Raw genomic sequence first — 12,920 nt, 5'->3', positions numbered from 1 at the left:
AATGAGGACCACGGTGGCACAGAGAGGTTGAGAGACTCACTACAGTCACACAGCATCCAGCTTGCGAGGCAGAAGACACCATGCACTTCTGTGACACCCCGGCATGCCTCTATCAGCAGGTCCAGGGCTGATGGAGTGATCACAGCTTCCCCTGTCCCAGCTGCCCACAGCTTCTGGGCCTGAAAAGCACCTTCCCTTGGGCTGCTCACCTGGCAGCATTCCTGGGCCTCTCTGATGATGGATGTGGCAGGTGAGCTCTGCGGGGGCTGAATCAAAGTGCACTTGAAGGGCAGGTGGAGAAAGGGGGCCCCTCGGGGGTGACAATGGGAGCTCCACGGTAGACAGCCAGGGAGAAATGCCCTCGCCCCCCACCACTTAGGCATGCCACCAATAGTACCCAAACTGTGGAGTGTCTCTGCTCCTCCATCCTAGGGTAGTTGTCTATCAAATAAAGTGGATCTGTCCCTGACAGGATCTGGGGGTGACACATGCTAGCTGGCCCTCTGTGATCAGCAGCTTCAAAGATCTTTCTGCAAAAAAAGCAGTGACCTGAGGGCTGGTGAGATAACTCAGCAGTGAAGAGCATGCATTTGCTCTTCTAGAGAACCAAAGTTCGAATCCCAGCACTTGTGTGAGATGGCGCATAGCCTCCTGAAACCCCAGCACCAGGGGATCTGACACCCCTAGCTTCCTTGAATTCCTGCACTCATGCACATACTATCCTCACACATAAATATAATTTAAAACCAAAACAAAACAGGAGCCAAGCAGCTAAGCCTTGCTGAGCAGGGCCTTAAAGGTTCCTGCCTTTTAACCCATGTGACAGTCCTTTCAGATGGCTACAGTGACTCATCTCATGTAATACTGAAAACTGGGGAAGTTAGGCAATGTTCCAGTTCATAGCTAGTGTCTTCTCTTTCCTCTCTCCCATCTCTCATGCTTATTCTGAGAGACAGGACAAGACCTGAAGGCAGCTTGGGTTCGAGGCCTACACCCTGGCACCCCTCAACTGCATCTCTTGGCATAGCCCCCAGCTATGCCAATTACAAGCTCCATGCCCTGAGTACTCACCAAGTGAATATAGCCAAGCCTGGCTTTCCACTCATTGATGAACGCTCTGCCCTGTTCCCCTGATTTCATAAACAAAAGTGACACTGAAAAGTGTGCCCCCAGCCCAGCAAACTTAGCTTATAGTGGTAGAGTTGAGGCTTGACTCAGATCTGAGACCTAAGGTCCTTGCTGCACCCCAGAGGACTCCCTGATTGGTGTGCCCACTTCACTGCAGGAAGGCACACAGCAGAAGGACTCAGTCCACGGTGGAACTGAGGGATTGGTGACAGCTGAGTGGATCTGCTTAACGCCCCCCATTGGTGGCAGCTCTGTGGTGTGACACTGTAGGAGGAGATGCAGGCAGGCAGAGTTCTTATCCAGTTGAGGGTAGGGGAGACAAAGGCGCTGTCACCAAGAGTCTGCCTTGGCAAAGTACTACTCCTACTTTCAATTTGCAGAGGATGCTGCACTCCCAGACAAGTAAGGACTGAGTCCCTGAGGGTGAAGGAGCAGATCCAGGTTTCGAACCTAGAACTATGTGTGTATTTATGGGAAGCCTGTAAAGACCCACTCAGCATGGTCATATCCTCAAATCTTCATAGTGATACTGGAAGGCAGGTCAGCCTCATCTATGCAGGCTTTCTGCCTCCTCTATGCAGGCTCCCAGGGGAGGAGCATCTGCCATGGTCATGTGGTTTTCCTGTGGCTCTAGCGGTCTTCAGCTTGAACAACACCCAGGATCAACAACACACTGCATGACCATGGCATGACGCCCAGTCTCAGGACAACCGGTAAGGCTATGTTATTGTCCCAGTTTTCAGGAGGGAGGAACACAGAGGATCGTGGCTCACAGACCACGGATGAATATGCCACAGCTCCGATGTCAGGGAATTCCCAGATTCCCTCTCTCTGTGAGGCACTGCACCCTTGTGGTCCTCGAGCTCAGGCTATGTCACTCAGATGCCCTTCAGAGCAAGGACAATTGACATCTGAAATCCATTTTCATTTGTTTGTTTGGTAAGTTGGTTTATTGAGACAGGGTCTTGGGTAGCCCAGGCTGGCCTGCAACTCGTTATGTATCAAGGATGATCTTGAACAATCCCAGCACTTGGGAGGTAGATGCAGAAAGATTGCTGTGAGTTCAAGGCCAACCTAAACAACATGGCAAGACCCTATCTTAACAACATCAATGATGACAACAACAAAAAAGTGGGTTCATGAAGCTGTAGGGTCTTCTTGAAGGCCATGTCACATGGCTCTCGGGTTGCCTACTGGCTTCCAGAGCCTTTCTAACTCAGGCCAGCCACAGCAGAGAGTAGTAGTAACACAGCTGGCTGCCTTACATTGCTGTAAGCACTGCCATTTGGCTCATCCTCTGTGCAGATGGCCTGAGAGCTCAATGTGGTCTGTGTACCAGTTCTGCCTTGCAGGTGAACTTGGCTGAGTCCCTCTATCCAAGCCCCAGCCTCAGTTTCTTTAACTGAAAAAGACAACCAGCAAGCTTTAGTGCATGGCCTCCTGGTGACTAAATGAGGTGAGGGCTGCCAGGTCCCAAGCACTTGGTAGATCCTGGTTTCTGTCCCCAGCTCCTTATGCTAGGCTCCTTCCCATGGCTTGCCTCTCTCAGCCTCCTGGACGCCGGTTCCACATCAGTGACTAGTGGTACTACCATCTCCTGTGGGTAGTATACAGCTGCCTGTCTATATCTTCGCCCCTGTATACAGTAGGTACAGTAGGTGCTCAGTAGATTCCCTTCCTGATGACATTAATTGTAAGTTCAGTATCTGGGTATGCCTGAACGTCTTTGTGGTCAGATAACAGCTTTCTCACAGAGTGATCAAAGTGCCTAAAGCAATACAAAGGGGACTTAAGTGACACATGGAATATTAATTTTTGATAATTAAAAAATCTCTTGATTTTATCACTCTGTGTGGCAATTGACTGGATCTCTGCTTACGGAAAAAGACAGTTTGACCCAGGCATGATGGCAAACACCTATAATCTCAGCACTAGGAAGGCTGTCTCCAACCTTCCTTAAGGGGCTATGCATTCTTGGCTTTCCATAAGTGGCTGTGCCTCTTTGGTTGGGTTGCATGAAATCTCTGAGTTTCCTTTCCATCAGGTAAGATCCTCTGAAGCTCTGCCAGGAAAGACTAAATGTCTCAAAAAAAACCAAACCAAAACAAAACAAAAAACAAAACAGTAGATGATGCTTTTCAGATATATATTTACTTAAGGGGTTGACAAGATGGCTTTAGAAGCGAAGGTGCTTTCAGCCAAGCCTGAGGACTGGAGTTTGATCCCCAGATTCCACATGGTAGAGGGAGAGAACTAACTCCTGCAAGTTGCCCTGTATTCTGTCTACATACACACACACACACACACCCCTATACACACACACTTGTACACACATACATACATACTTATATGTGGGCACACAATATACATACACATACCTATATATACACATATGCCTATACACACATATACATACCAATACCTACACACACACACCTATACACACATATAAATACATACACCTATAATACACAAACATACCTATCACACAGACACATACACATGCACACACATGTGTACACACACCTATAAACACAAATACACAAACACACCTATCACACAGACACATATGCACATACATGCACACACCTGTGTACACACACAAACACATAAATGAAGGAAATACAGAAATGTTTAATTAAGAAAACAGGACACGGGCTGGTGAGATGGCTCAGTGGGTAAGAGCACCCGACTGCTCTTCCGAAGGTCCAGAGTTCAAATCCCAGCAACCACATGGTGGCTCACAACCATCCCTAACGAGATCTGACTCCCTATTCTGGAGTGTCTGAAGACAGATACAGTGTACTTACATATAATCAATAAATAAATCTTAAAAAAAAAAAGAAAAGAAAACAGGACACATGGGGAAGTAGGGGCGATGTTTTCACACTTGTGTGACTTATGGCATGTCATGTGTCCCACTTCAACCTCATCCTACCCTTCTGTTAAGAGGAAAAAGGCAGAGCACAGCAACTTTCTAAGGAGCTTCCTGACTCATTTAGGAGCCCCGTACCTGCCCTTGCTTTCTGGGCCCTAGCCTCTGAGCCCATGTCATCTGTTGGATGACCAGCTAAGGGCCTGAACCACGCAAACTTTTGCAACCAAAGTCTCATTTTCTGTCATCTTAGATGACTTGAAGTTGGTGGGAGAGATGGGGTTTTTGTTGGACATGCCCAGGCAGCTGTCCTGAGGTTGGCAGGCCCAGGGTGGACCAGGACATGGTTAATTCTTGCTTGTTGAGTGCCTAGGTTGTGTTGCGTGCTGCTGGCATGGACTGCTACAGACTGGATGTGGCAGGCAGCCTGCCAGCCAGGGGCGAGGGTTCAGCCAGGTATGCCTCTAAGGGCCAATTTCTTTCCTTTTATTTCAGTGCTGTGATTGAACTCACAGATTCACATGGACCAGATGGTGAATGCTCTGTCCCCAGCTAAGAACCAGTTTCTTGTCAACATCCCTACCCCCAGTCAGCTCTCTTGCCGGCCCTCCACTGGCCCTCAAGGTTGAGGACTAATAACCAGGTGACATCTGAGGTCCAATGGCTGAAGGTCAGGTGCAGGTAGAGTATCTGGAAGGTAAAGATGGGTAGGGGAGCGGGAGCCAGGGTGAGAACATATGCTCAGGAGGGGTTCACTGTAGATGTCTACCAACAAACAGGTAAGAGTGCAGCCCTCAGGGAAAGGATGAAATGATGTGGTGCACAGGGCTGAGTGGTCCCATCCTCAGGGTGGCATTGGCCTCTATTCCCAAGTAGAGCATCATAGGAGGAGACTGCTGGTGCAGGGAAAGGTAATTCCTCAAGGCCTGCTGTAGGCAGACCTGCCTTCCATGCTTCTGGAAACTGCCTCCAGCCCAGAGACATGGGTAGTGAGGGCTGGCAAGGTGCTGGGGTGTGAGCTCTGAACAGCTGTTGAAGCTACAGGTAGCCTAGGGTTAGACCAGAAGGAGGACAGGAACTGAGTGGTTATGGGTCGAAGTAGACAGGTTGTATGTTCCCAACTGTGCAAAGAGTTTTGGGAGGTACCTATCTATAATAGGCAAACTAGCAGGATAAGTGCAGCCCTTCATCTGGAGCCCTGATACAGCCCAACACTGGTGCTCCCTGCTTTATTGATGAAGCCTCTAGTTCCATGATTTAAAAAAAGGGAGGGGGAGCTTGAGGTATGAAATACCCTGCTAGCAGCCTCATGGGACTAAGGGGGGACCAAGGGCTTGGCTAAGATCCCTGGGAAAGACAACAAAGGATGCCTTTGCTCAGCTTCACACTCCTTTAGCAAATGGCAGCTCCATGGTCAAGAGCCTACCTGTCTCTTGTGGCATACAAATTTCACACCCTGGGATGAGGGGGCTTGCTACTCCTATGACCTCCTGTGGCAATAGTGGGTTGAAGGCCTAAGCAACAGGCTCAATGCCCATTCCATGATCCACATAGCAAATCTTTGTGCCTGTTCTATTAAAGAGCAATGTCTAGGGCCAGGAATGTGAAGTCTCTCTGAGTCTTGGGGAGGGGCTTGTTGAAGGGAGGACCCACTGTTCAGAGTGGAATCTTGCCTCCCAGTGCTCTGCTTAGAAGGAGGCACATTCCTATCTGGGCAGGATGAAGTAGGAGGGAGAAGAGGCTATAGTCCCCCTTGGAGACAAAGGACTCTTCAGGACTTTATTAAAATGCCCATCAAAGACTAGCCAAGGCAGGGGTTACCGATGAAATGAAGCTAGCTGGAGTGAACATGTTCCAAGTCAATTTCATTCCAGGGGCACCCCTGGGGTTCTGACACTGAAGAGGCCCAAGCCATCCTCAGTTCTATCTCTCCTACCACGGCAGGTGGGGAAGGGGCTTCTGAAGGTGTCCAGTTCCTGTTTAAGGAGCTGGAGAGTTCAACCTTTGGGATCTCAAGGTGGTGGGCGGGAGAGGCTGATCTACAACTGGTACCCAGTTAAAGTGAGTTGAAGAGAAGGCTAGAGACCCCGATTTTACTGCACTAAGCTTTAGCATCGCCCTAATGTTGGGGTAAGCCCATGCCTTGAGGCCTCTGCAGTTGACCTGTGGAAGAGCAACTTTTCTTCTAACAGACCCACAACTCACCGCACGCCATCTTTGTTCGTGTGTTACCTTCCTCGGAAGCCGACCCCGCCATCCCTATTCGTTTTTATTTGCTTAAACATTTGTTCCCTCATGCAATCATTTCTGTTCTAGCGGCAGAAATGAAACCCAGGACTTAACACCACCAGGGAAGTGTGCTCCCACCGAGCCACACCCCAGTCTCCCTGCCATCCTTATTTAAAAATCCCAGCCCTTCTCATTCTCTGGCCCTGTATTGTGCATCCTCCCCAGAGCTCCCATCCCACCTTGCATAGTTTGCTTACTTGTCCACTGTTTCTTCCAAGTCCCTCTAGAATGAAAGCCCCTCCCACCCCCTGAGAAAGGAGTTTGTCTCACATACCAATATAGCGGGCTCAGTACCTTCACAAAGAGATGTTGAGTGAATGTGTAAATTAATATGGCAGAGAAGAAATAATTCATTAACTTCAATAGACCCCCAATGATATGCCTGGGGTATTAATGAAGCTGAGAGATATGAAGGTGTCTTGTGCCCAGGTGATGCCATCCTGAAGGCTGGTGTTCAAGAGCAGAATGGTCATTCAGCTTTAAGAGCAGCGTCTCTTATGCCCACTCTGGTTTAGCCAAGTCTGAGCCCCGAGACACGTTGTTCTTGCTGTGGAATTGGTGAGAAATCACACATCTCCTCTGCCTCATTTTGGGTCCAAGAGCAGCTAGCTGTCCTGTCCCTTGCAGATGACAGAGTTGGCCACTTAGGTTCACATAGCAGCAAGAAGCTTTGGGAGAGGTTGGGAAAGTCCTGGTAGCAAGGCATCTGTCTGGAAAATTTGAGTTCTTGGTGTGATGTGTTTGGAGCCTAAGCCCACACACTCTCTCTATTCCTGACAAAAATAAACAGTGTGGGACCTGGAAATAGATGGGACCTTCCCAGTTGCCACCACTGCCAGCACAAACTGGCCGGAGTCGCCTGTGGGTTACAGATTCCCTCCCGATCATAAGTGTGGCCTGTGAAGTACAAAGAGTGATGAAAACATGGTAACTCCGATCTGGGATCCTTCTTTCTTTTTCTGGAAGTTTCTTGGAAATCGCCAGCTTTTCCAACCTCAGCACCAAAAACCCCAACCAAATAAGTGAGACCATAGCTCCACACTGTATCCGCTCATGGGAGGCTAGATGATCTTTTCATTAAATGGTTCTAGAATGGATGCTTTCCAGATGGAATCTATTGAGCTTTGACCCCCTACCTCACACCTAAAACAAAACTCCATTCCAGAGGGATCACACGCGCAGGGGTAAAGGCAAAGAGAGCTTTATGAAGCAAACAGGGAGCACCGTTTTCAGGGCCCCAGCATAGGTTAACAATGGTTTAGGCAGGACACACAGAGCACAGCCATAAAAGAAAAGACTGAAACGGTGGGCCTCATTAAAGACTTCGTCAAGAGATCAAGAAAATACTAGCTAGCCATGATGGCCATGCCTTTGAGCCCAGAATTCACAAGACAGAAGCAAAAGGATCGCTTGCAAGCTTGAAGACAGTTCTGATCTATACAGCAAGTTCCAGACTGGACAGGCCTACGAAGCATGGCCCCATCAAGGAAGAGGAGAAAGAGAGGAAGGGGAGGAGAGGAAATGATGGAGAAAAGGGGAGAGCCATGGGTGGGGGTGTGATTCAGTGGTAAAGTACTTGCCCAGCATGGTGGGACCCTGAGTTCGATACTCATCACAGAAAGGAAGAAGGGAGAAGGAAAGAAAGGAGGGACAAAGGGAGGGATGGAGGGAGGGAGGAAGAGAGGGAGGGAGGAAGACTGAGCTAAGTAGTTAGGTGGTGTGAAGGTCTGTAATTCTAGCACTGAGGAGGCTGGGTCTGGGCTACACAGTGGGACGCCATAGAAAGAAGGAGGAAGCAGGCTGGAGGAAGATATTGCACGTGGACATTACCTACTTACCCAGCTGCTGGTAAGTGGGAAGGAACCTCCTGACCCACCTCCAACACACACTGCCATTACCACGCACTGCCTCAACCCTTCCCCATTGTGACAAACTGATATCATGAGCTGAAAAGCATCCAACTTTCAGGAAAAAAAAAACTTTCACTTCAAGCTAAGTGTGGTGGTTTACCCCCGTAATTCCAACACTTTGGAGGACAAGGCAGGAGGGTTGCCATGAATTTGAGATTCTCTTAGGTTGCTATAATAAAACCCTATTTACACACACCACCACCACCATTCATACATACATACATACATACATACATACATACACACAGAAGAAGAACAAGAGGAGGAAGAGGAGGAGGAGGAAGAGGAGGAAGAAAACTTCATTAAAAAAAGTACCCAATGGCTAATAGTCAGATGCTCCTTTTCTTCGTCATTAGGAAACTAAAAGCTAGAATCCATGGGGTAGCAATGCCTGGGCGTCCTCCTACTTGAATCCTTACCCAAGCAAATTCAGAGACAGAAACTGGTGGAGAAGACGGTTTATTCAAGTCCAGGCTTGGAAAAATGGTGTAGAGATCACATCTGGAGAAGAGCACCTCTCGTTTTCAGAATGGGGTATAGGGGCAGGTGATGAGCAGAAGTCCCTAAAAGGCAGGAACTTGCTTTTTCTCTGACATGTTTTCCTACTTGACATGCATTTCTATTTGGCACTGCCGGCACACACCAGCACACAAGACTGCCTGCCTCATTGAATCCAAGAATAGAAAGAACCGGGGCTGGAGAGATGGCTCAGAGGTTAAGAGCACTGACTGTTCTTTCGAAGATCCTGAGTTCAATTCCTAGCAACCACCTGGTGGTTCACAACCATCTGTAATGAGATCTGACTCCCTCTTCTGAAGTGTCCTAAGACAGCTACAGTGTACTTACATATAATAAATAAATAAATCTTTAAAAAAAAAAAGAATAGAAAGAACCCAAGTGTCCTTCCCGGAGAACAGACAACTAAATACATGGTGCTCTGTCCTACAAACGAGACACTGCACAGCAGAGATGTCGGCTCTAAAACCATAAACAGCCAACCTGTAGCCTGGTGTGGGTTTGTATATCATCTATTATTGCATTTGCAAACAGAAACATAGACCTATACTCCCTGGCCCTTTACAAACGTTTGCTGCCCCAGTATGCAGAGTGTGGAAAGATGGACTTCATGTAAAGCATGGAGGAAGGCCTGAATTGAACACTTGTTGCCAAGTCTTATGGCCTGAATTTAATCCCTGGAATCCTTATGGTGGAAGGAGGGAAGTGATGCCTACAAGTTGTCCTCTGACTGCCACACCTGCACCACTGCACACATGCACGCATGCGCACACACACACACTAAATACATGTGTTTAAAAGTTTCAAGTGTGGAGCAGTTGGCACTCTTAACTGCTGAGCTGTCTCTCCAGCACCCCCCCCCCTTTTAAGAGAGGGTCTAACTTTGTAGGCCTGGCTAGCCTAGAACTCACTATGTAGAGCATGCTGGGCTTGAGCTCACAAGAGCTCCATCCACCTTGTCCCTCTGAGTGCTGTCCCCTAGAGGCATACACCATTGTGCCCAGTTCATGAGTGCCTTCAGTTTTTTTGTTTTGTTTTGTTTTGTTTAGATTTATTTATTTTATATGAGTACATTGTCTTCAGACACACCAGAAGAGGGCATCAGATCCTATTACAGATGGTTGTGAGCCACCATGTGGTTGCTGGGATTTGAACTCAGGACCTTTGGAAGAGCAGTCAGTGCTCCTAACCGCTGAGCCATCTCTTCAGCCCCCATGTCTTCAGTTTTTAAAATGTTTCTTTCCTTTCCTTTCCTTTCCTTCCCTTCCCTTTCCTTTCATTTCCTTCCCTACCCTTTCCTATCCTTTCCTTTCCCTTTCTTCTCTTTTCTTTTTGTTTTCTTTCTTTCTTTTGTTTTGTTTTTTTCAAGATAGGGTTTCTGTGTGGCTGACCTGGAACTTACTCTGTAGGCCTGGCTGACATTGAATACAGAGATCTGCCTGCCTCTGCCTCCTGAATGCTGTGATCAAAGGTGGCCACCACCACACCCAGTTAATAATTCGTTTTTTAAAAGATTTATTCTTATGTTTAATTATGTGTATGCATGTGTTTTGTGAAGGGATATTGAACAGAAGTACAAGGGCCCAGGGAGGCCAGAAGAGGGAGTTGGATCCTGTAGTGGTTTGAATAGGTTTGGTCCCCATAAACTCATGTGTTTGGATGCTTGCATTCCCACAGGGAATGATACAATTAGGAAGTGTGTCTTTGTTGAAACAGGTGTGGCCTTGTTGGACGAAGTGTATCACTGTCAGGGTGGGCTTTGAGACCCTTCTCCTAGCTTCATGGAAGCCAGTCTTCTCCTGATTGCCTTTTGAACGAGATATAGAGCTCTCAGCTCCTTCAGCGCCATGCTCCTACCTTGATGGTAATGGACTGAACCTCAGAACTACTAAGCCAGCCCCCAGTTAAATGTTGTCCTTTAAAAGAGTTGACTTGGGGGCTGGCGAGATGGCTCAGTGGTTAAGAGCGCCGACTGCTCTTCCGAAGGTCCCGAGTTCAAATCCCAGCAACCACATGGTGGCTCACAACCATCCGTAACGAGATCTGATGCCCTCTTCTGGAGTGTCTGAGGACAGCTACAGTGTACTTACATATAATAAATCTTTAAAAAAAAAAAAAAGAGTTGACTTGGTCATGGTGTCTCTTCACAGCAATGAAACCCTAACTAAGACAGATCCGGTGGAGCTGGAGTTAATGGTGATCATGAGTCACTCAGCTTCACTGCTGGGTACAGAACTCCAGACCCTGCAAAAGCAGCAGACACTTGTAGCCCCTGAGCCTTCTCTCCAGCCCTGCTTCCCCTTAATAAATTAATAACAATAACTGCTTCTATTTATAGTATATATATATATATACATATATATATACATATATATATATATATATATATATATATATATATGGCCAAAGGTAAGCCTACATCTTGTTTCTTCCATTTATATAATGTTCACAGAGACGGAAGGAAGGAGAGCAGTTACTTGAAGTTAGTTGGTCCAGATGTGTAAGGAGATTAAACTCAGTCCACTTAGATTTGTGCACCTGTCTGCTTGCAACTTCTCCATCCATTAACATTTTTAAGAACTAAAGAAGATCTGTGCTGTTTCATATTCTCTGGGTGCTCACAGATACACAGCAGTGTGAGGGTATGGAGGGCAGAGGACAAGCTGCAGGGTCGGTTCCTTCCTTTGACTATGTGAGTCCTGGGAACACAACTCAAGTTGTCTTTCTTGGCAGGAAGCCCCTTTACCCACTGAACCATCTCAGTAGCCCCAAAAGGCCACTGTAGAGAAGCCCTGGTCTGAAGACAGGACAAGAGAGTGTCTCTCAGGCAACTTCTTCCCTCCAACAAGCCACTGCATGGCAGGCCCTCTCTTTCCCACTCAATACTACATTTAATGTCGCTTGACCCCCATCAGCCTGCTCTAACTGACGGTGCCAATGCAAGCTTTCAGTATGGTTATTCAACTTCAAACATGAATCTCTCAGGAGCTTGCTATAATATGCCCATGCTTGCCAGTTTGTTTGTTTTTTTTTTCTCTCTCTTAAAGGTTTTATATCTACTATTTATTTTGGGGTGTGCACATAGATGCACATGTGTTATATATGGCACATGGAGTAGAGGTCAGAAGACAGCTTGCTGGAGTGGATTTTCCTTCTGCTGTACAGATTCCAGGGATCCAATCCAGGTGCCCAAGCTTGGTAGCAACACCTTTACCCATCTCATGAGCTCCATTCAGCTTCATTTGCTTTCAAGATCAGGGTGTGGGGGAGGCAGAAAACCTCTTCATTAACAAGCCCTATGGGCAGTTCTGGCAGATACACACAGCCGTAGAGGACTCGAGAGAGGCAGGGGTAGCAGAGAGGTGAGATAGGCTCCGTGATGCTGGACCATGTACAAGGTATGAAAACCTCAGCCAGCAAAGTTTGGGTGAAGATGCTATCGGATGAGCAGGCTATGTGGATGCCACTCCCAGAGCCTGCTGGTGTCTGAGCCTAGCTTTCAGCGTGAGATAAGCAGGCTATCCAGAGAGGTCTTACCACATCCACATCTGGTCACTGGTTGCAGGTTCAGCCTTTCCCAGCACACCTTTAGGATTTTATCTAAGGTTCAAAACTGCCCCACCCAGCTTAGGTATGTATACGTGTAGACAAACACACGGGTACCAGTGCTAGGGCCTGTGGGTGAGGCTAGCCACGCTGAATGATGGGGTGTACCAGAAGAGCTGAATGAAACAAAGCACAGTAAAGAAACCATTGGGGTCCTCTGCTAGTGCTCACAAAGAACAGCACGCTATAAGGGAACTTTAAAAACAGTAGATAGAAGGCTGGAAATGTAGTTCAGTTGATAGAATGCTTGCCCAGCATGCATGAACCCTGGGGTTCATCCCCAGCACAAGCATAAACTGGGGGTAGTGGAGTAAGCCTATCATTTCAGCACTCAGGAAGTAGAGGCAGGACAGTCAGAAGGTCAAGGTTATCCTCAGTTACATAGTGAGTTTCAGGTGAGCCTTGGCTATTTGAGATTCTGCCTTAACAACAGCAGAAAAGTGCATCAGAATCATAGGTTTGCAGAAGCGGAGAGGTGTGTGACACACCTGTACATTGCATGCCTATTTTGGTTGTTGTCAAATAAATGTCTTGATTTAGTGTCCAGACTGGCTTTGAACTCATGGTCCTCTGCCTCAGCCTCTAAGTAGTACTCT

The sequence above is a fragment of the Mus musculus genome, chromosome 11 (assembly GCF_000001635.26).
Source record: "Mus musculus strain C57BL/6J chromosome 11, GRCm38.p6 C57BL/6J".
Taxonomy (NCBI): domain Eukaryota; kingdom Metazoa; phylum Chordata; class Mammalia; order Rodentia; family Muridae; genus Mus; species Mus musculus.
Note: the sequence above shows the minus strand (reverse complement) of the source record.